Raw genomic sequence first — 25,320 nt, 5'->3', positions numbered from 1 at the left:
TAAGGCTGGTGTCTTCATGATCAATGTTTTTAGGAAGCCTGTCTGGGAAGGAATGGAATGGAGATTTTTGCCTTATAAAATCATCTCTGTCTTTTTTTGATTTTATTCAGGACACCATCAAGTGAAGATACATGGGGGTTTTTTGTATGTCTGTTCAAAGATTTTAAAACAAACAAAACCCTGAAAAAAATAAAGAAGCAGTTCCCTCTCCCAGATAGGTTCTTCCCCCTGGAAACTGCATTAATTGATTTCACTCAGTGGGTTTTCTAATCCTGTGAACACAATTCACAGATGGGAGATGGGAAATCTGCTGCTAGATAGATAATGACCTGAATTTGCCACTAGATATGTGACAACTTACACCCGTCCCTGTTGGCTGTCATTCTCTCTCAGACTTTGACGAAAAACTTTCACTCCACAGCACTGGCCTTGACTCAGGTTTCAGGATCCACAAAGGACATGAAACCAGATTTTTGTGCAATAGTCCAGAGAGAGAAATGACGGTGTGTAGGTATCACATACCTGGTCTCAGATATTGCTATGTGGTGATTTGAAGGTTTAGATTTAAATCCAGAAATTCATATGTATGTTCTGATTCATTGTTGTTACTATTCATTATTTTCTTCCTGGAAAGTTGTCATTGATCTTCCAGGAAACAAGGAATGTATTCTTGTTATCCCACATTCATCGGCTATAGCACTAAGCGCCCCAAGACTTTACCAAGCAGCCTTCAGAGTGCCAAGAAGGATTCATATTTAAGGTCTATCATGCCAGAACAGTTTTAGTTTTATTTTCAGTTTGTATGTTTGTTAGAAGCTGGGCTACTAAACTAGAATTTTTTTTAATTGGGCATTCACTTTGTCCTTCCTGCTATAATCTTTCCCCTCTTTCTTCATGGTACTTGTTGATTCTTTATTGATAATTCATCTTAAGTGCCTTGTCTTCTCTGATAATGTGTCACATGCTTCATAAACCAATTTAAAACTGCCCCTTTCTAATAATGCTAGTGTTTTAACCAGGTTTTTCACTGCTGTGACTAAAAGTCCCACCAGAACAATTGTAGAGGAAGAAAAGTTTATTTGAGGTCACAGTTTCAGAGGCCAACTCAATTCCTCAGGATTTGAGGTGAGGCAGAACATCATGATGGAAGAGTGTGGCAGAGGTAACCAGCTCACATGAAGATCAGGAAGCAGAGAGAGAGACTCCACACTCCAGATACAAATATATATCCCATAACCACGCCCCCAATGAACAACTTCCTCCAGCACACCCCACCTGCCTCCTCAAGTTACCACTCAGTTAATCCCATCAGGAATTCATTCACTGATTGGGTTAAGGCTACAACCCAATCATTTCTCCTCCAAACATTGCATTGTCTCACATGTGAGCTTTTGTGTTATGTGTTATGACATCTAAACCATAACACCCAGAGTGGACTTTTCTTCAGTACCTACTTCAGTGTAGATCTTAAAAGATTAGTATGAGTTTCTCTGGAGATCAGAATATTGCATAAAGAACCCTTTTTAAAAATTATTTTTATTCATTTTTGATTAACATGTATTAATTGAACATATTAATGGGTTTCAGTGTGATATTTCAACACATGCATGAAACATGCACTAATCAAACACAATTTTCTCTCCAAAGAACAAAGAGCCCTTGCAAAGACCCTGCAATGGAATAGTACACACTGTGTTGATGTGGTTGATTTGAAAAGGGGGAGGTGAATGCAAGGGATACCGACAAAGATTCTATATTCTGGTCTAAGGATGTGGTTCCACAAGGCAGGGAGGGAGCCAGTTGAGAATTCCCACTAGGTATTCAGAACTTTATTTTTGTGACTGAAAATTCTGGCATCTGCCAAAATTAAGTTACAGGAAATATAATTGATTGCCTGGTTTGGGTGATAACAATAGCACTTGTCAATCCTGTCAATTTTTTTTCCACTTGTGTTCAAGGAAGTTTCATCAAATAAATTCTGGTTTTATCCAAGTCTTTTGTAAATTGATCCTTTGAACCAACCTGAAAGATCCTCAGGAGTTTTTGGAATTTAAATGTTCTGCCTTCTTTTCCTTAGTGTCCTGGTTGGAAGACAACATACCAGACATGATGTCAGACCAAAGTTAGAAAGTAGGAAATCAATTATGAGGAAATAAGATATGCTTAGATCTAACATCCTTTAAAAATGTACATAATACATATATATATATGAATTTAATATAAATAAATGCTTACATATACAACACTCATACAATAGTGTATATGTGTACATATATAGACATTATGATTATACATTTATATACAAAAATCTGTGTGTATTACTATCAAATCTTTCTTCATATCTATTCACATATTTATTCATCCATTTGCTAATTCACACAATAAGACAATAGTTATTAAGAACTGACCATCTTCTAGGCAGATACGTTAGTCACATAATATCTGTTATGCATATTATAATTGGGCTTATAAATGGACTGAGAAGTTCTACACTGAGCAAGTAATTATAAGAATAAGGTGTTAGCCAGTTCAAATTCACCCTTAGCAAGTTAGAGAGGTCCTAAGCAACTTAGAAAGACCCTGTCTCCAAATTAAAAAAATAAAATAAAAAGCGCTAGAGATGTGATTCAGGGGTTAAGTACCCCTGGGTTCAATCCCCAATACAAAAAAATAAAAATAAAAATAAAGAATGAGGTGCATTACGAGAAAGCAGTTTGTTTAAGAAGCATAAAACAGTGGTCCTAATTTAGTCCCAGGGGTTTAGAAAAACCTTCCTGGATAAATTGATAAAAAGCCTTAGGCTTGAAAGATGAGTGGGAATTAGGTAAAGAGCTACAAAGGGTCTGAAATGAATGTCTTCCTAAGAATCTACATTAGTCACAGTACTTGCTGACATCAGGTAAAAAATAGTGTCAAATCCCTGCCTTTGCAGCAGCCATCCAAGGGCATAACTCAGCTATAATAAGTTCATTGGGTGATTGAACTAAGTCCAATAATTAAATATTGCAGGAAGAAAGCAAAGGGATGCAAATATCTGACATGATTGACTCCATTCCAGACTTTTGTCTATGAGGAGGGATAAACTCAGGCAAGGTGAAGCCAAGGAAAATGTGCTGACCTCTCCTTTTGGCAGTCAAGAACCTTTGAAACCACCGGCAACAAGGTTACATAAAAACAAGCAAACAGTCTAAACTAATTCACAAAATTCTAAATACATTCCAATTATCAAGCTAAAATTTAAAAACTGATGGGATTTTTACCTTGAGAGAGTCAAATATTAAATGGTGACAATGTGTGTGGTAATACTAAGCCTAACTTAGTAACTCATCCTGATACATCCTCAGTGGGACTCCAGATCATTTCTTTTTTTAAAACAATTTTCCAAAAGAACACTTGACTAAGTTTTTAATCCTTAATTTTCACATTTAGGGCAGTTTATTATGTTAATAACTATTTTTAAAACCCTTTTACCTCTAATCCTTGATCTGAATGACTCTCACTGGTTTTCCTATTCTTATCCAATTAATCTGTTCCAATAGTTTTTCTTTCATAAGTCAATTTTTAACTGGCTTTATTGCATTTCTCTTAAACTTGCTTTCTCCTTTCATTGTGCCAGACTGCTTTGTGGTCTTGTCTTTCTGCAATACACATTTCCTTCCTTCTTTTCTTTTGCCACGAATGCTGTGTTTTTCCATGAATTTTCCCAGGATTCTGGTTTTTCTCAATTTTTTCCTCTCCTTATTTTCTGAGTTATTTGATTTTTATTTCCATCTTCTTTATACTAACTTATTTCTTCTTACTTTTTTGGCACATATAAGTAATTTCCTATTTTTTTATGCCTGCCATATATATTACTGCATATGTCAAATAAGCTGATACTTGTACCACTGGGAGAAAATCCCAACTCTGTCATCACTCCCAGTTGCATAGAAACCATTGAGTTTCAATGATCAGTGACTATTTGACCATTTTTATACTCAATAATTTATGTTTGAAAATCTTACATGCAGTTGATCATCCATATCTGTGGGTCCCTCATCTATGGATTCAACCAATTGCCCTGTGGAAGTTTTATATAAGGCAGTAAGATCATGAGTTCAAAGCCAGCCTCAGCAATAGCGAGGTTCTAAACAACTCATTGAGACCCTGTCTCTAAATAAAATACAAAATAGGGCTGGGAATGTGGCTCAGTGGTTGAGTGGCCCTGAGTTCAATCCCCAGGACCAAAAAAAAAAAAAAAAAAACTTAGTGGAGTTCACAGTTTATTCGGGGCATCCATAGTTGGCCAGCTTCATTGCTCTGGGACCAAGGTAAAGCAGCACATCATGGAAGAAGGGTCCCAGGAAGGGAAATTGCTAAGCTTATGGCAGGATCAGGAAGCAGAGAGAAAGAGGGTGGTTTGGAGGTGGCACAGAGAAGATGCATCTTACCAGGTACATCCCCAGTGACCCACCTCCTCCAGTCATGTCCCACCTGCCTACAGTTACTACCCAATCAGTCCATGCAAACGAGAATGGACTGCTTAGGTCACAACTCTCATAATGCAATCATTTTACCTCTGAATATTCCTGCATTATCAAGAGATTTTGGGGGATATGTAATATCCAAACCGTAACATATACCTAACCTGTGCTGATCACTTTATATATATCATCTCTCATCCTAATTACACTTGTGAAATGTAAGTATCATAAATGAAAAAAGTGAATTTAAATGTCTTGCCAAAACTCAACCAATTGATCTAGGGTAGAAGTAAGACTCATGCTCAGGATGCAAGCCATAAAAAGACCCATCCCCTGGTCTCCATCTAAGCAACTCAGTCAATTTGCACCACATCCCATCTGCATTCTCCTCTAACCCATCAGAAGTTCAAGCCTCAGATCATATACCATTACATAAACATCCCATCAGTCCATCTGCATGCAACTATACTTTCTCCAATCTGACCCCATCGGCCACCCTTCCCAGTTTTTCCTTGGTGCCTACAGAATGCCCCAGTATTCTCAAACTCTTCTCTGAAACTTCCTTCATTTCCTGCACTAGCTAAAACCTTACTGCCCCCTGAGATTCCTGCTTTCTCCGTGAACTTTCCAAGAGAAAACTCTGCTTCCAAACCCCTAAATACTTCAGGCCCTAGAGATGGACCAGGTTTCCTTGCTTCTCATTGCCACACTCATTGTGTGTGGGAGTGGGGAGATAAAGGGAATTGAACCCAGGAGTGTTTTACCACTGAGCTACATCTCCAGTTCCATTTATCTACCTATCTATTTATTTATTTATTAGACAAGGTCTTGCTGAAGGGTCAAGAATGGCCTCGAATTTGTGATCCTTCAATTCTCCTACCTCAGCCTCCAGAGTAGCTGGCATTATAGGCATGTGCCACTTCACCTGTCCACTTATCTTTTGTTCTTCAAAGACCATAAGTCCCTTGAAACTCAGGTGATCAGAAGTCACCACTCATTACCACTGTTGGTGCTATGATTTGTCAACCTCCTGGTTAATTGCTCTCAGAATTGACAAACATGAGAACCTGGCTGCCCTTTTTTCTGCCACTACCATTCCTCTCTTCATTCTTGTTGGATAATTTATTCTACATCCTGGTTTTTTGGTCCATGTCTTCTTCCTTCATCCCAATAATCTCTTCTTTCACTCCACCTTAACCCTTCACTCGCATTGTCATATCTTAGATTTGTTTATCATTTTATAAAGTAACCCATCCATATTTTATCTATGTGACTTGAACAAATTGTTTAATGCCTCATTCTTAATTTCTTCTGTAAAATGGACTTGTCTACGGTTCCTAACTTGGAGAGCTGTCATAGAGTCTGAATGAGTTCATGAGTGTAACCTCCTAGTACATTGCCTACAGGTGGGTACTCAGTGACAGTTACTCTTATTGTTATTATTATTCCTGTTACCACCTGAAAATCCTCCATCCTAAATGTCTCATATCTAAATATCACTTTCCACTCATTTCAGCTAACTTACTCTAGTTCTCACCACATATCAAGTCTCTACACGCATGGAGCCCTGACTGATTTTCTCTACCACATTTTTACTATTACCACCCAGAACATGTCCTTCCTCTCTTCTTAACCCAGTTTAACCTCTGACACCCAGCACAACAACCACTCCTTCACAAACACCCTTTGCTGCAGTTGGTCTTTCTTCCCATGGTCACACTTGCATAGAATTCCCAAACATTTACTTACTCCATGCCCTCAGAAGAGCAGCTAAAAATAGTCTGAGAAGAGTTGTACAATCAGGACAACAGCTTACATCTCAAACTTAAGACCACAATTGTAAAATAGGCATTTAACAAAGTCATACAATCCTTACACACAGCTAGGTCCCTTCTCTTTCCCTCTCTTCTATCTCCAGTACCTCAACTCCTGTACTATCAGATGTTGACTGCACTTCATGGTTCACCCAGTATTCTTTACTACTACTACACCACTCTTAAAAACAGGGACAGCATCCACACCTGTCTTTGCCCCTGTTAGAGTGGAATAAGCATCCCCCTTCCTGTGGAAGGCCAACCTCTCCATTGTGTGAACAGAGGAGCTGTCATCCTCTCCTTGAGATCTGTATGCCTACAGTTAAACCCTCCCCAACTTCTTGACAAGTACATCTCACAGGTGTTCTTACAACTGTATTTTTCTCATCATTCCCTGAAAATTCAAATGCTACCCCACTTAGGCATATACTACTATTTTGAAAACTCCCTCAATTCTATTGCTTTATATAATTTATTGCACTGTCAGCAGCAGGCATTATCTTAGCCATTGTTTCCACTCTTATTTTCTTTGCATTTGAATGAAAGTTAGCTCCATCAGGGGAAAAGATTGTGTCTCATTTCGCTGTAACCCCAGGTCCTTGAGGCAGTACCTGGCACAGTACAAGTACACAGCGAACCTTTTAATATAACTGATTCAAAATCTGGTGTTCTTTCTACTACAGTAGATTAATTCCCCACCAAAGGTGATCTTAAGGTGGGGGAAATGCTGAATGAGGATGCTCTTTGCTATGACAGAGCTCACAGGTCCCCATGGCACTGTGTTGAGAGAAAAGAATGGAGACCATAAGAATAAGACTAGCTGGAGAGAGGGTTCTGATCTCAGAAGATTTTACTTACAGATGGGCAGAGATTACGTAGAAATGTTGTATGGAAAATGTCTGTGCACATAGTTTCAACTAAAATGAAAATGCCTTCAGATATTTGACTCCTAAGGGAAGTAGCAGGGTGCTACAAAGCTGAGTTTTTGATATCATCAACCAAAAAGCTGAGAGTGCCATAGTCAACCACATGTTTCAACAGAATGGCCATTGAAATTTTCATTAACAGTATTCATTTCAAATGGTTATAATAGGATAATTGGACAAAAAGATTCCTTTGGACTTGAACTTGGCAGAAAAAGGCTTTCCCCAGAAGATATTTTCACCCATATTTGAATTACATAAGTGTCAAAATATGTCATTTGGAATATGAAATTTTTCAGTTCATACAAAAATACATTTTGGAGATAATTTTTATAGAATACAGAATATGTAATTAATTAGCTCTATTTCTAAGTAAGAAAAATAGGGCACATATGCGCATTCTGCTGTGACAGCTAAACACTCTAATTTTTCAATCTAATTCAGTTTGTCATTTCTAACCATTCTTAATAGTTAAAGATAGTTATAATAAAAATAGTAGCTGTCAAAGAAGCAAACAATAATTCACCAATTTTACCAGACATAGAACATCTCATTTTTAAAAATTCTTTTGGAAACTTGCCATTTCTTTTGGTCTGATTCTAACAGGAGATGTATTTCTAATTTGCATTTTTATTCTCAAGATTTTAATGATGTTAACTTACTTTAACTCACCAATAAACACCAATCAGGGTAATAGAAATAGTGGATAGACAGGAATGTGATAAAGTAAACACCTTAATATATTCAGTGTAGAGTATAGGTGGTGGGTGCTTGAGTATTTGTTGCACAGATATTAGAATATCTCTATTTCTTTAAATTTTTCCTAATAAAGCATCACAATCAAATTAGAATCAAACTATTGTGATATTCCTTATGTAACAATTTTTAGTTCTCTGCAGATTATCCTTGGTTCTGATGGTATGGATTTGTTCAACCAAAAGTTATGGATGATAAAAATCTTGATATATTTTATAATCGATGGAAATAAAATTTAATGACATTGACTCTCCATAATTTTCTGGTGTTTAAAGAACAATTTGCCTTAAGGTTTATAGGGATGAAATAGCATCATATATTTGAAATTGTGTTAATGGTTAAACGTGCAAACACTTATTTAATATACATGGCAGTAATGTTGGATAAAGGGCTCACTCTGTTTTGTAGATGAGGACTCTGAGGCTCAGGCATTTGAAGTAAGTTGTCCAACATCACAGACAGTGGCAGATTTGGGCTTCAACCCATGTCTGTTTGACCCAAAATTGTACTCTCATCACACCCTTACTTTGAAGACTTGTCAGTTATTGAAAATGAGTCAGAATGCCCACATTACTTGATTTATGTGTCTTTAGCAGAACACTTACAATTTCTCAATTGTTTTACTATAAGAATGTTATTAAATTCTCCAAATAATTTGATACAGAATCTTTGAACTAGTAGAATCCTCAGAAATCATCTCCTACAAACCCCCTTAGTTGCCAGAAAGAGAAATAAAATACAGTTGGGGTAAGTAATGTATTCAGTACCATATAGTCTCTTAGCAGAGTTGGGAAAGACTTATCTGTTCTTACCATTGCATCATAATGCTATTTTAATATAAAATAAAAAATTAGGGATATAAGTTAAATTGATCTGATTATTTGACTAAGTGCCACATTGAGTCTGGTCAGCAAACTTGTCTGCTGAGATGTCTTGATTTTTCCTGTCAATTTCAATTCCTGGTTTAGTTCATTAACCTAGAATACATTTAGTACCACTTCTGCAAGCCTAATCCTTTTACCTCTGACCTTGTTGCTGGCCCTGTTCCATGGGCAGATGGATAGAGAAGAGCAGAAGAGTAAGCAAACAAATGATGGTTTTTTTCAATAGTATGGCTCTTCTTTTTTAAACACAGGTTAAGTTATGTCATGCTAAGTAATTCCAATAATGTATTTAAAATTTTCATGGAAATTATAATTTTCTAATGAGCAAATTTAAATTTGAAATCATAATGACCATGCTGATAGGATTTAGGAACACATTCCAAAGCAACTTCATGATAAATACGTTACCAGGGTTTCAACTATATTACATAGTAACTCTTAGATGTTTTAGAATGTGTTTGTATTGATACTAAACTTATTGAACACTAAATCAAAATCCTATAAATTTTTATAGGATTCATCCCCCACCAAGAAGACTTCTCCATAAATGTGATCTGTTGACAGTTCTGAAAAATGGCACAGCAAATGTAGAGAAACTCATAAACAGACACTTTCAAAGAGAAATGGAAATACTTAAATCTCCTCTTACTTGCTTCTAAGTGCTGGAACTTCTCACCAGTGAACATGATTCCTTGTGGCAGAGAATAGTAAAGTAAAATAGTAAAAATAGTCCACTGATGCCAGGACTTTCCCTCAGGATCTAGTGACATATTCCTCATCTGGATGATGAAATGGAAGAGGAGATCAAGGAAGACAAAGTGGGCTTCCAATCAGAGTGGTCAAGGGACAGGTCTCATCAGCCAGAGAGTTTCAGGGATGGCAGTGCATACAGCGCCCTCCTAGTTCATGGCCAAGGTTAGAAGCCTAATGAATATTATCTATCTAAGTCTTCCTCTGGCCTCTCCCTTGTCTAAACTTGAGGACTCATTGCCTTGCACTGTGCTCTTGTGCTTACATACCACCTTTTCCATTTTGATGGTGAAGGTCATATCTGTCTTGAAGGAGAAGATGTCCTCGGAATCAATTATTTGGATTCTAAAGTCATTTTGTTTGGTTTCGAGTCTTTCTCTGACTTTCTAGTCTTTCTGACTAGATTGCGATATCAGTCCAACTGTGCTTCAACTTCTTCATTTTTATATATTGGAGCGGTTGTCAAAAGGAATATATATATATATATATATATATATATATATATATATACTCTTCTAAGTCATGTGTGTGTGTGTGTGTGTGTGTGTATATGCACACGTATGTGACTTAGAAGAGCGTCTGACACATGGTAAGATCAAAGTCCCCAATAAAAGTAAGTTACTATTATTCTTGTTTTATGGCTTCATAAATGGCAAAGAATGGCATAGTTACAAATTGTATTGTTTTTAATTTAATTCTATATATAGTTCAGTTTTTCATTAGTGATGAGTTGAATTTATACTTCTAAAAAAAAAAAGCCTGAAGGATAAATCAAGGCAAAGCAATAATAAATATAACATTAAAAATATTCCACTAGTGTATGGACTTTTTGGAGGATGAGGAAACTTTGGTGCTAATTTTAAAAAGAAGAAGGTTCTGTTCATCTTGGAGAAGTTTTTTTAAACATTGTAAAGAATGACCATGCAGCGGTAATATTTGGCCTTCAGGAATTAATTATTCATTTGACTTTCTTCCCCTCTCTGCAAAATGAAGACATTAGACCACACTACTCTTGAAAGATTCAATAAACGACAAAGGATGAAAATACAATAGAAATGGTTTTAGGGTTCCAATACTGACACATTCTGTCAGCACCAAGTTTAGTGTAACTCTTGGCTATCCTCTCTTGCAATTCATGTTGGTATTTTTTCTGCCCAGCTAGTTTGAGATCAGAAACTGTTAATTCATTAACTAATTGTGAGGGATATGAATAAACAAATAGCTCAATAAATATTATGGATCCACAAAAAAAGTCTACACGGAATACAAGGAGAGCTTGAAAGAATGAGACTGTTTATATTACCACATGGTACTGCTAAAGAAAATTTCCATAAAGAAAGTAAATATAATTTTGATTTTATTTATATTCTATTCTCATCAGAACTTTTTACAATGTTTTAAAATAAGCAGATAGCCAATAAAAACTTTCAAAAGATTGTCTTTAAATATGTGCATTATTAAATGCATTGGATATAAGTTCAGTGCACATACCCAAACCTTCTTTTTAGCAGATGCACATATCACAGGAACCTGCCAATCACATTCATTTTCTGATTTCCACTTCATAACACTGTCCATTATATCACAACAGAAAAAGTTGCTCATCAAATTATTGGTATCCTGTCCTTCATTTTCCTGATATTTGAAAGCTACCAAATGAAATTTTGTAGGACAGATATGTTAGCAGCATGCAGTGAAGGAATGATTTTACACCATCCTCTGCAAATTTGGAATGAAGAGAACAACTTCCTCTCTTAAGTAAAATATCTGAAGATATGATTTTTTTTTAAAGCATACAATGAGGTCTTGGTTATGTGACCAGCAGATGTTCACCCAACAATAAAAAACAATAAATAAATTACCATGTTTCAAAGACCAGATATTAGCACTACATGTTTGTCCTTCAACTTACAATAGTCTCTGTTATAGAATGTATATGATTTATGTTATAAGCATAATGCTTGTAAAACCTCTTTATCTCATGAAACAGAGCTAGGAAGTGAGGAACTTGACACTCAGGAGGGCAAATGAAGATTTTCTTTTTGTCACCAACAAAGTCATCATTATTAAAACAAAGAATGAATGGAAAAGGAAAAACAAGTTTGAAGTTAGGAAGTCAACCTACTCATGCCTAAGTTCAGATTCATTCCTATTAACTACAACTAGAGTAAACCAAGATGAGTCTTCCCATTGAGTTTCAAAAACCACTAGGCAGAGTGAAAAAAAGAAGTGAAAGGAATAAGGGAGAGATCAGAGTTTTGACAAGATGAAAGCAGACTGTGTTTTGGAATAAGCCAAGGAGAACAACTTCTAAATCAGAAGCTATGTCCCTAATTTTTGAATTTCATTTTGTTTCTTTTGAGAGTTGATACTGGAAGACATTATAGTGGGCATCTGGAAGTTAGTTTAACAAAAGGAAATAGGGTTTCTTAAGGAGTCTGATAATGAAAGAAAATAAAGAGTTTGGGATATTGGAAGGGAAGGAGAATGCTGACAAGGTTTCTTCAGAAATCTTGATCATCTTTAGATGTATATCTTCCATCTTTACTCCTAGAGTCTTACACAGCAGTAAGTCTTTACCCTCTATTTTGGTTTAAAGTTTATCTAGAAAAACTTCAAATGGGTAGATACCTTGATTCTATTGAACTTCATTTTCACAACTCGATTTTTTCCCCTTCCATAGTTACAATATGGAGTACGTAACCACATGTTAGTTTAAAGAAAAACATATTCTAAGTCCTAAAAAAAAAAAATCACTGTGATCCACTCACGATAGCAAAGGTGGTTTCTTTTTTGACAGAAATCCTTAACTACGTTACTGGGGAGATTTCCTGGGTGGTGAGCAAGCTGCCAGTCTCTTGCTTCCTTCCTTTCCCATTTCATCTCCAGTGTGGCAAACCTCAGTCCCATGCTTGCTAGCAACAGGGAATACAGCAGGTGGCAGCAAACTGCCATTGCACTTTCCAAACACTGATCAACAAATTATTTCCAAGCCACCATAAGCCAGAGGAATGAAGTAAAAGATGGTTGTTGATTTGTTAGTTCTGTGTTCTCCACCTCTTATTCTGTCTACTTTTCTACCCTTCCTGGTGATGAAGAAACACATCTCACTGAAGCACAGCAAACTGGAAACAAGAGGAGGAAAGCCCATGTTTGGCTGTACAGAATGAACTGGACTTCAGCCTAAAGTGACCTAGTGAGGTGGGGCACCCATGTCATGGCAGATCTTCTTTGGCCTTCATGGGCAGTTGAGCAATTCCTTGGACCCACATCTGTGAATGCTAATCCAATACCAAGTACTTTGCAGCATTATTTCATCCACTTTATAACTATCAACTCTGCAGAAGTTTCACGTGGGGTTGCAGGTAGCAGAAAAGACCTGGGAGCTGACTGCACTCAGCCCAGAAGCTGAGAGATAAGCCTGGATGTTACTAATTCTGACTTGGCAAACCACATCAGAGCTGTCAAAAAGGCTCTGTACTGCTCTGAGCTCCTGCCTTTAAACTTGCCCTGTTTAGTTCAGCTCAGAAGCCTGGAATTTGTGAAGGTAAACAACTCTTATCCCATGGATAAACTGGATAATGCAGTTTAAAATACAGATGTGTATTCTTCAGACAAACATAACTGCCCTGACATTAATGGGGCCATTTATCTTTGTTGAAGTTGGTAAGCCATAAGCACCATCCATGATGTTGGGATTTGGGGATTTGACTAGGTTTGGATTTCAAGTGACCAACAGGAACAATGGGTGTGAGATGAGACAGTTTCTCTTATCTTTTGGGGTTATTAGATAACTTGTCTCCTTTTGCTTTGAGCTAAGATCTGGATGGTAAATTTCTTCTTTTGTGCTTTTCAGAATTTAACAGATTGAGAGCCCAGTTTATTCTTTGTAACCAGCAGATTGTACTTAGGCAGATCATTCAGTTTTGAATCAGATGTTACAAAACTGGGTTATCTACGTGTAAATTTTCTACAAGACTGACCCCATAAGAAATTGGGATTATAAATCCTAATATTAACTCGCTGAGTTCAAAAGGTTTAAAATAACTTTATTCATTATGAATGGCATCTGTAACCTTTACATGTTCCTTGCTGGTTCATTGACTTGAAGTTTAGTGTTTTTGTATGAAATTGGCCTTAACTATCTTAGGTTATCTCTTCTCAGAAACAGGGCAATCATCTTAACAAGAACACAGCTGATGGATTTCCAAATATTGGGTTCATAGAAAGAACACTATACACTTTCAAAGTTCATTTAAAAACACGTTGAAATACATTTTCAAGTGAAGCAAAGTTTAGATGTTCACAACTCCTTAAATTTTTAGCAAAAGTTGTAAGTGAGTGAGAACATTTTCCTAAGGTAACTTTCCCTCCTTGCCTCATTAGTAAATAGCTAAGTCTCTGATTTCCCAGCAGGAACATTAACTGATTAGGAAAATGAGTGTTCTAGCTAAATGATTGATTTCCTTCTAGGTCTCTACACAGATTATGAAATAATAAAAATGTGAAGCTATTATCAAAAAAGCAAAAAAATGTCAAGTCATCAAGAGGTTCCCTAGTAGTCTCTCAAAATGTTTTAAAACACTTTGAAGAATTTAACTTTCAAACTTTGAATTTTATCCCAGTCCACTGTCCTCTGGCTGAACTGTTGATAAATCATCTCCTCTGGAGAACTTGGTAGGAAAACCATGAGTGACCCAGGGCTGGTATCTTTGGCTAAACCAATTATAAACTTGGTGAATATTGTCAGGCTCTGGCTACCTGAGTGGCTTTGTGGTCTTGATCTGATCAAAACTGAGTATCAATTAAGGGGGTTAGATCTTTGTTTAGTAAATGGAATATAGTAACTCCAATTTACAACATCCTAAAAAGCTCCCTAAAGCTGGCAAACAAACTCTCCATACACTGAAGATTATGTTGCTTCTACAATTGAATTGAAGTATGGGAAGAAATAGCCTTTAAAATAACCTGAAACTATTACTGTGTGTGAGAATGGGAGGATAAAAACAGAGGATTTTCCAGAGTCTATCAGCATAAAAGTCCTAAACAACACACAATTTGTATGAATTCCTTTGAGCTAAGGAAGTTGAGGAGGTTTGACAGAGAAAGGGAAAAATGAATATTTTAAAAGCTTCCCAGGAACAGATAGGAGTTGAGACCAAAAAAAGAAAAAGAAAAGAAAAATCCTCAAACCACTGGAGCAGGCAGACACTGTTCTGCCAGCACTTAGAAGAGTAAGAATGAGAGGCCCGTCACTGATTTCTGCTTTTCTGAAAGTCACCCAAACATAGACAAGAACAAAATAAAAAACATGAAATACAGAACAACTTGACCCCTTTACTTTGAATGATTTAGAGGCTAAAAAGAAATGCTGGTAGTTTAGGCAAGCAGTAGAGGCCTAAAACTCCAGTACTTCATATAAAACACAGAGACTGGGTGTGTTCAAAGAAAAAGCAATTGCAATTTCAGTGGTTCTTAACCTTTTGAGAGTATCGGGTTGTTTTGAGAACCAGAAAACTATATATCTTTATCCCAGAAATATAAACACATGTACTTAAACATGATTCTGTCTTTGGTTCTTGAAATTCCACTGATAGAATAATTACTTTGCCTGTAGAACAGATTACCCCTGTCTAGCATGATTTCTGTGTTCATGTTTTTCTTACTTTTTTCCTCCTTTCTTCTTCTTTCTTGTAATGAGTTTTACAAATCCTTGAAAATGTAGAGTGAGGGAGGCTGATAAGTATTAGTGATAGATCCTTATCTCCCACCTTCCCTCAAAGAAAAAAATAGACAAATAAAATAGAGAAAATGATGATATACCAAGAAGTGGTAAGTACTAAATGTTCTTCATTTTACTTCTATTTCTATTGGTGGCATTCAAAAGTCATTAAGTTCTTTGAAAAGGATTACACTATCATGTCACTGTTGTGGTTTTACTTAAGACAGTTACCAGATGTGGAAGGAAACAGTATCTCCAGCCCCTAAAATATTATTTCTCAATCATATTTTGCAGTGGGAATCATCTACTTGTACGGTCACATTTCAGAGGCAGAGGAGAAAAGTAAGAGTGCTTCCAAAGCCAATGAGTTCCAGGGACTTTAAGATGTTAATCTGAACAGAAAGAGTGCAATGACTTACTACTGCCATTCAGAGTAAAAGGAAGAGATTCACATCCCAGACGGAGAATCAGGGAACTAGAAGCAGAGGTACCAAAACTTTATTTGGCAAATATGAAACATATGCTGTGCCTAGAGCACAGATCCAGTTTTTGTGGACGCAAATTTCGTGGCAAAGCAGCAAAAGTCTGCAGAACCATTTAGTTTGTAACTGCTTCTTTGTTTTTCTGCTATGACATGTCCTTACCAAAAGCCAGAATATAAGGATTAGTCAAAATCTCAAAACAAAACAGTAGTGGGCCCTGACATCAGAGCATTGGGGAGTCAATATACCTGTACCGGCATTAACGGCCAAACCTTGAAAATAGAAAATAAATGAAAAATTCTTTCTCTGATTAATAGAGTTCCTGTTGACATATTGACCAGAAAGGACCCAAAATGATCTGCAATCCAACCTCCCCTTTCCTCTCCCTGGCCATGAGTCTGCTTGACATAAGGAAAAAAAGAAAAAAACAAACAAACAAACAAACAAAAAAACTAGTCCTGAATATTTACCATTTATAGATGGGTTCATAGATTCAGAACAGCTAACATAAAAGAGATTTAAGTGAAAATGCATTTTGTGGACATAGATTTTAAGTTAAAACTGAGAAAAAAAGAGTTGTGTCCAGTTCTCTGACACTCTGGAGTTAAAACCTAGGACAAATGCTGATTACAAGTTAGCATGATAGATCAGGATAGCTGATATTTGATATGGCCTGCAAAATATGACTGGAAATTAAAAGAAGCATGGCCAAATAAGATGTTAGTTCTGATTGCCAGCTAAGGTGTTTTCTCATCTTTTCTCCTTGTACAAGCTAAAGAAGGAATTAGGTTTGAAGCTGTGAAAACTTAAACGAATGTTTCCATCCATGTATCAGAGAAAACATTCCACCTTTGGCTTTTTGGGATTGGCTTATTTCACTTAGTAAGATAGTCTCCAGTTCCATCCACTTACACAATAAGGGTGTGGGGAAGAGTAGAAATTAATTGGATTAGAGGAAGGAGAATGAAGGGAAGGGAGGGGATATGGGATTAGGAAAGCAGCAGAATGAATCAAACAAAGCTTTACTATGTTCATATATGAATACACGACTAGTAAAACTCCACATCATGTACAACCCCAAGAATTGGATCCAAATTAGAATAAGTTATACTCCATGCGTATATAACATGTCAAAATACACTCCCTACTGTCATGTATATCTAAAAAGAACAAATAAATTTTTTTTAAAAAACTTAACAATTGACACAAATAGCCCAAGACCAAGGCATCTGGTTTGAAGTCCAAGTGTGCATACCACCTTCAGAATGTAGGCTTATTTCCCATTCTGTTTTATTCTAATATCTAAGGGGTGGCTTTGCTTTGGCACTGAATGTTCTTTGTGTAAGAGAGTCCTTCTTGATCCTGCCTTTTTTAGAGAGTACGGAGGTGATTTGCACCTGGAAATTTAGCATCCTTCAGTTGCTTCACAAAACTACAATAAAATTGTGACCTGCTTTTCTTAAAGGTGAATGAACAATTGAAGTATCCATCAGTGAGGCCCTGATTTCCAAGGACAGTGGCATTTTTGATGATAAAAGACAATTCCTATAATTCTAATAAAGGCTCTTTTAGTAAAAGTTTGAGCATGAGCAATTTGTTCTGGATGATTCTGTACAGTCATTGTTAGCTTGGAGCTCATTTCCACACAATTATTACCAGCACTTGAGTTGATCTGCATATGGGGATTACCTGGTAAGCCAAATAGTGCCCATATTCATCACTGATTGCAGTTATGTTTAAGAATACAGGATTGAGTTTTTATGTTCAGGCTATAATCAAGAAATATTTCTATAGAATACTTTGCTTTAACAGTATGATATTAATTGAATTAATGAAATAATTAAAGAAAGAATTATATCTTTAAATTTAGGTTCTGGAAGTTGGGGACGTTGCTCAGTGGTAAAGCACTTGTATAGCTTGTGGGAGGCCCTAAATTCCATCCATAGCACTATAAATAATCAGTATCATCATTATTGTTGTTGTTATTATTATTATTAAGGAACTGGACCTTAAATAGAAGTGGTATTATTTCTGGGAATAAAAATCAGAGTCTTTGAAATGGCCTTCCTACTTTTTATGAGAACATTATAAGATAGATAAAAATAAATATATAAATATATATCTTATTTATATGGGGGTATAGGGAATTGAACCCAGGGTCACTCTACTGCTGAACTACATTCTCAGCCTCTTCTAGTTTTTATTTTGAGATGGGGGTTGTTCAGGCTGGTCTCAAACTTGGGATCTTCTTACCTCAGCCTCCTAAGGAGCTGGGATTACAGGCATGTGCCACTGTCCCTGGCTAAAATAATTTTTCATATTTGTTAGTATACATTCTGTAATACTTCTTGTGGTTTGAATATAAAATGTCCCCCAAAAGCTCCTGTAAATGAAGAAATATTCAGAGATGAAACGATTGCATTATGAGAACTGTAACCTAATCAGTCCATCCTAGTTGGAATGGACTAACGGTGGTAACTATAGGCAGGCGGGTGTGGATGGAGGGCCCTGGGGGTGTGCCCTATCAGGATGCATCTTCTTTGTGGCAGTTCCCCATTCCTCTCTGCTTCCTGACCCAGCCATGAGCTGAGCAGCTTTCCTCCACTGGACCCTTCCCCATTGATGTGCTGCTCAACTTGGGCCCAGAGAAATGGAGTCATCCACCTATGGAATTAAGACCTGTGAGCCCCAAATAAACTTTTCCTCCATTAAGTTGTTCTTGTCAGTTATTTAGGTCACAGCAATGAAAAACCTCACTAAAACACAATTATATGTATACATATTAGATATAAACATACAATTATATAACATTTTTTATCACATTACTCATATTTTGGTTAAATATTCATTGAAATATAATACACTCAAATTGCACAAATGAAGCATGCAGTTCAATGATTTTATACAAAGTGAATATGCTGTGAAACACAGATTATGACATAAAATATTGACAATACCCTAGAACCTCCCTCATGTCTGTTCACCATTATTATCTTATAGAAAAAGAGAGCACCTCTTTTACCTCTATCTTCATAATTTTGCCTCTTAAAACTTCATATAAATGGAATCATTCATTCCCTTAACATTATCTCTGTAAATGTAAAGGTTTTGTTGTATATGACTGATATGTTCTTTTTCATTACTATTTAGTATTTAATTATGTCTTCCATTATGTCAATATAACAAAATTGATCTGTTCACTGGGTTTCTGGTATATATTCTAGTTTTGAAGAATTAAAAATAAAGCTACAATAAACATTTTTGTATATGTCAATGGAATTACTGGGTCATACTTTATGTATGTACCCAATTGTGTAAATACTGTTATTCAGCTTTATGTCACTTTGACAACATGCCTGAGATAACGGACTTAAAAGGAGGAAAGGTTTATTTTGGCTCACGGTTAGAGGTTTTCAGTTCATGGTCACTTGGTACTGTTACTCTGGGTCTGTGGTAGCACAATACATTCAGTGGGAGCAAATATTGAAGGAGGCCTGTTCATCTCATGGCAGCTGGGAAGCAAGAGAGAGAATAAGGTCCCGGGGTCTCAATATCCCTTCAAGGTCAATGTCACCGATAACCTAACTTCCTTCCACCAGGACTCACCACGTAAAGGTTCTATCACCTCCCAGTCATGCCACCTACTGGGGACCAAGTCTTTAACACATGGGCCTTTGGAGGGCATTTCAGATCCAAACTACAGAAAATACTCAAAATGTTTTCCCAAGTGACATGCCCAATGCATGCCCTCGGCAGGTGTGAAACTCCCACTGACTCCATAACTTTTCCAATGCTTGCTGTTGCCTTCTTTTTTTTTTTTTTTTTTTTTGTCACTGTGGTAGATATGCAGTGGAATTAACTACATCAAGTATTGCATTTGGATTTTCCTGATGAGAGATAATGTAGAGGACTTTCCGCAACCATTCATGTGAATATCCACTTTCATGTAGTTGCCATTTAAATCTTTTCCTTGGTTTTCTGTCAGGTTATCTTTATCCTATTTCTCTGTAAATTTTATCAAACATTCTATACATGAGTCCTTTCTTTATATGTGTCATAATTATCATCTCTCACACTATGGTTTCCCTTTAAACTCTCTCAATGATTTCTGTTAATGAACAGAAGTTTTTCAGTTTTAATGATTCTCAATGTTTATCTTTATTGTTTTTCAAGAAATTTTCATCTATCACCAGAGTTAGAGATTTACACGTAAGAGTCAGTTACATTTGTTTTATATTGTGTGAGGTAAGGATGGACGAGGTATCTGATTTATTCTGCATGATATATTTTAAAAGAACTCTTCTTCTCCAATCCCATGCTGCAATAGCACTTCATTTTAAATTAGATAACTCTATGTGAGCAGATCTGTTTCGGGACTCTACGCAGTGTGCAATACTATACTGTTTTTTTAATATATATTTTTTAGTTTTTAGGTGAACACAATACCTTTATTTTTATGTGGTGCTGAGGGTTGAACCCAGGGCCTCATGCATCCTAGGCAAGCACTCTACCACTGACCCACAACCCCAGACCCTACTACACTGTTTTAATTACTATAACTCTAAAATATTTTTTGATATCTATTTCTATAAGTGCAATAGCAATAATTGCATTTTTTTCTTTCAAAATTGACTTACCTAATCTTTTCATTTTAATAAAAATTTTAAAAGTCAGCTTTTCATTTTCCATATGGACAAAGAAAGTCCAGGAATTTGCAGAGATCATATTGAATCTAAAAACCACTTGGGGAAGAATTTACATTTTCACAATATGAACAGAATTTATCCTTCCATTATTTCAATCATTTAAAATTTGTCTCAATAAGATTTATAGTGTTATATATATTATATAGTACTAACTAAATGTGTATTGCAGCATAATTTATATTATATGTTTATTATACCATGTAAATATATAAATAAAATATGAACTTACATACTTAGATAATTTAACATATAAAATTTCTCTCATTAATGTTTTATAATCTTTATAATACTTGTTTATCTTCAACTCTTTTCCTACTTTGCTGTAATATGTTAAATTTATCAAATGCTTTATTGAATCTGTTGAAAGCTGCTTTCTTCCCCTACTTAATTCTATTAGTAGAATTGCATTTTTCTCTGTTTCCCCCGGCTCTACTGGAATCACCATCTGACACCCCGTTGTTCTGCTGCTGGACCCCCTTCCCAGTGCTTGCTGAGGGAACTTCCAGCCATGTTTGAGGGAGGAAACAGCTTTCGCTTTCCTTTGTTGTAATAAATTTCAGGTTAAACGGTTAGGTGATGACAGCTCCACAAATGAGTTTGAAAATATTCCTGCATTTTCTATTCTCTGGAGTAGTTTCTGAGGGATTGACATTATTTTATCCTGAGATGTTGGAAGGACTGATGAGAAAAGAAATCTGGGCCTAGAGTTGTGCGTTGGCAGGGGGTAGGGATGGTAGAAAGGCTTGCAAGTACAGATTCCCTTTTAAATAGGTAGTAGATTTTTCAGTTTCTTTTTCCTCTTATTTTGATTTTAATAAATTTTCCTGGTTGTTGGAAGGATTTTTTCTATTTGACCATAACTCTTTACATTTTGTCACAATTCGTTCATTATATCCTTTAATTAACCTCTTTAATAAGAAGAATCTGTATTCTAGAAATTGGAACTTTTCTCTTTTTAATGTCAATATTCTCAGTAGTTTATATTAGAATTTTCAGAGAATCAACTCTTGTCTTGATTTTCTGTAAAGTACATTAGCTTTTGTTGAACTCTGCTATTAGCCTTATTATTTCATTTCTTATTTTTTTCTTTAAGTTTAATATACTGTCATAGCCTAGCTTATTTGATGAATAATAGATCAATGCTTTTTAGCATTACTGCTTTTATAATATATGCATTTGTATTTCCTTGTATGCCTTCAGTTGTAATTCACAAGTTTTATATCTTTTTCATTATCATTCATTTCAAAATGTTTTCTAATTTACTGATAGTCTCTTATTTTGATGCTGTCTTCAACCCATGGGCCATTTAGAAATATATTGCATCATTTTTAAATATTTGTGGATTTTCTTCTTGCCTATCAGAAGATTCAACTGAAGACTGGTATTTATGAAACTCCTCTGCTTTGGCATGCTCTAAACTCCTATACCTGTCTTTATAGCATCACAGGGTTTCCACAATCTCTACTCAGCTCTTCGGCCTCCCATGATTCTCTTGCCAGATCTACATACATATTACAAATTAACAAAAAACTTTGAGGGAGAATATGTAAATAGAATTTTACACTCAAGTTCCCGAGGTTTCATTTTTCTCTCCAAGATCTGACTTCTTAGCAAGTAAGTGTGTTGAATAAATATTAATTGCTACTCTCTAGCCTAGGGAGAGGGCTCCAAGTCCCATATGCTGCTCTGCATTTGGCCTTTAGTTCATGTGCTGCAAAGAGATATGGAAAAACAAGGATAATGTGGTACTCAGTTCAATGTGCTTCTCTTGTCTCTGAGATTTTGACCTCTCAAGTTCTAAGCTTTCTGAAGCCATCAAGCATCTGTTTTTGCATTTTATCCAGGTTTTTATAATGGGTTCTAGTGTAAGAGTTAGTTAAAAAGAAGCTGTCATCATGGTAAAAGGCAGAAGTCACTCTTTAACCATTTAAACCTACCAAAATATGATAGATTTGATTCTTATTTAGAAAGTTCCAATCCCTCTCCTAACTACTGTGGCAGGAAGATGTTTCCTTTTCACTTGGCCTTGTGAGTTTCTTTGGCTTTGGGGACATTAGCAGACGTGAGGCAAGCAGGGAATTCAGATACATTGGCTTGGCTCAGCACACCCTCCCAGTCTTTTGCCATGGCATTGGAGGAACTTGCCTAGTTGGCCTGCTGCTGCGAGAAGGATGAGAAACATGTGCTCAGCTTCCTCGCCAGTCCACAGACATGCAGCTAAAAGCATCACTGCCCAACTGTGCCTCAGCTAGATAGAAAACCCAAGCCACCCCACAGACTCATAGTGACCACAGTCAAAGAGCAGAGCCACCCTAGTCCAGTGGTATATTCTTGAGAATAAATTTTTGTGGTTGTAAGAAATTGATTTGGTGGTGGGGAGGTATTATGTAGCATTATTTTGACAGTGCAAAAATACTGATACACAGGCACTTGAAGAAGCTTATTAACTGTCTTCCCTCCCACCTACAGCAGAATTAGCTTCCAGAACATACTTTAGAAACTCTCATGGCTATATGTGAGTTTAATAGTTCCACACCTACCACCCCACCCCTACTCCCCCACCTTTTTCTTACTTAATACTGGAAAGCATTGGTTATTTTTAGGTAACCTGAATTCTAAAGATACAAATATTAATAGAGATGTTTTCATCAGTTTTTTTTTCTCAATAAATGGAAAGAGTTGGGACTCAATGTATAAGATTCATCAGTTCCAAACAACCATCAGACAATAAATGAGCTGGACAAAAAGATAGCAAGACAATCTTTAATGTCGCTAACTTTTAAATCAAATGAGAAGTTACTGTTCTAAAACAGTATGAAAATTGTTTCAATATATGCATATAGATTAGTTGTACAAACATAAGTCCAAACCTGACTTGTGGGTGTAGAAAAGTCCAAACCAAAAATGTGGACATATTCTCATTGTTCGTATCATGTCTGAGAATTGCCTAATTTATCATTAAACATCTAATTTTCTCTGATAAGTGAAAATAGTGAACTGCCTAAAAGCCAATGAACCACTGTATGCTGTTGGCATGGATATGTTTATGTGGAAAAAAGATCACATTATTACTTGACTTTAACTCTCATAGCTTCCTTGCATTGAAAAGACTGAGTGACACCACAAATACCACAGCAATATTCCATTTACAGGCTAAGTATGTTCAGATCATGGAGTCCCTGAGAAAGATTGCTCACAATAGGCCTCAGTATTCCTCAAAGGAATCTAATGCTTTTGCCAAAGCATGGGATTTCCAATGCAAAACAGGGCCACAGGAATCCTAAGGTTCTGGGCTTAAAAAAAAAAAAAAATGCCTGTACAGGTTTGGTTTGTTTGTCTGTGGGAGGTAACTAAGCACATTTAATAAATCATCAATTTGTTTAAAAATTTTTGGTTGTAAAATAACAAAGGACATTTTGAAAGTGAATCTTTTAACCATTTATTAAGAACTCAGAAGAAACAAGCTACCAATATACTTACCTTCTGGTCAACACAAATTGCACTACAGGTAAAATGTCAAATATAAGACAAAGTCCTATAGTCTTAGACTAAAAGAGCTGAAAAGACTCTGAAACAGGGCTGGAGATCAAGTTTCTTGTTCCTTTTCTTTCTTGTACAAGGTCTCACTGTGTTGTCCAGGCAATCCTGCCTCAGCCTCCCAGGGACTGGGGCTGCAGGTGCTTGCCCTCACACCTGTACCTGGCTGAGATCAGGTTTCTTTTTATCTCAGTCAATTCCTTACTATTCCTCCTTATCAATTTTCTTACAAGCATTTTTCTGTTTTCTGGATATAAAAATAATATGTTTGTGTTAAAAATATAGAGAGGGTCACATGGTGGCTGGGCTGGGGAAATGGCGCCTTCAGGAGAGAGCTGGGCTTCCGCGGAGGCAGCACAGAGGAAGCACTTAAGACCAGTGAGGTGAGACAAACAGAGGAGAGAGATTCGGTTCTGACGTCCAAAAATCGGATTGAAAGACGGACCGTCCCAGTTCCTCTTATTTCAATTTGAATCCATTTGAGGTTCTTCAGATGGACCTGAAGTGACAGGTGAAGAAATAAAAAAGAGGTTTCAGCAGTCGTCCATATTGGTGCATCCTGACAAAAATCAGGATGGTGCTGACGGAGCACAAAAGGCCTCTGAAGCTGTGGACCAAGCTCACAAGTCGCTACCTGATCAGGAACAGAAGAGGGCGCTGGATGTAATTCAGGCAGGAAAAGAGCACGTGGAACACACTGTGAAAGAGCGGAAAAAACGATTAAAGAAGGAGGAAATGTAGAGGAAGAGGATCCCGAGTTGCTCAAACAAACAGTATTTAAACAGACCGTGAAACTTTGCTGAGCTGGAAATAAAAAGAAAAGAGAGAAGCAAAAGAGATGCACAAAAGGAAACGCAAAGGGAAGCGGAGACCGAAGCTCAAGAGAAAGCCGAACGAGAAAGGGAGTGGCAGAAAAACTCGGAGGAAATCGAGATGGTCGGATGGACAGCTGGCGAGACTTCCAAGCAAATACAAAGGGGAAAAAAGAGAAGAAAAATCGGAGCTTCCTGAGACCACCGAAATTAAAAATGGAGCAGCGTGAGTGACCCGGGTCACTCAGGGCCACAGAACCTGCTCCCAGCTCTCCTCCCTGCGCTGAAGGACACATTCTTTTCCTCCCACCTCCACCCCAACATAGAGTAGTTTTGCTTTTTAGTCCATTTCGTTTTCAATATAATTTAATATGGATCAGAGTAATTCTTTGTATATTGAAATGAGGGGCTCTGTTTAAAAATGACACCCCCACCCGTTTACCCTTAGGAAAACCAGGATTGGAAGGTGCC

The 25,320-nt window shown here is 36.6% G+C and overlaps 1 pseudogene; it reads left to right on the top strand.

The window, feature by feature from the left end:
* Positions 1 to 24,352: 24,352 nt before the first annotated feature.
* On the top strand, positions 24,353 to 25,083 carry LOC124961460 (dnaJ homolog subfamily C member 8-like; annotated as a pseudogene).
* Positions 25,084 to 25,320: the final 237 nt, after the last annotated feature.

This window comes from Sciurus carolinensis, chromosome 12 (assembly GCF_902686445.1).
Source record: "Sciurus carolinensis chromosome 12, mSciCar1.2, whole genome shotgun sequence".
Lineage (NCBI taxonomy): Eukaryota > Metazoa > Chordata > Mammalia > Rodentia > Sciuridae > Sciurus > Sciurus carolinensis.
Note: the sequence above shows the minus strand (reverse complement) of the source record. Positions and strands in the feature narration are given on the sequence as shown.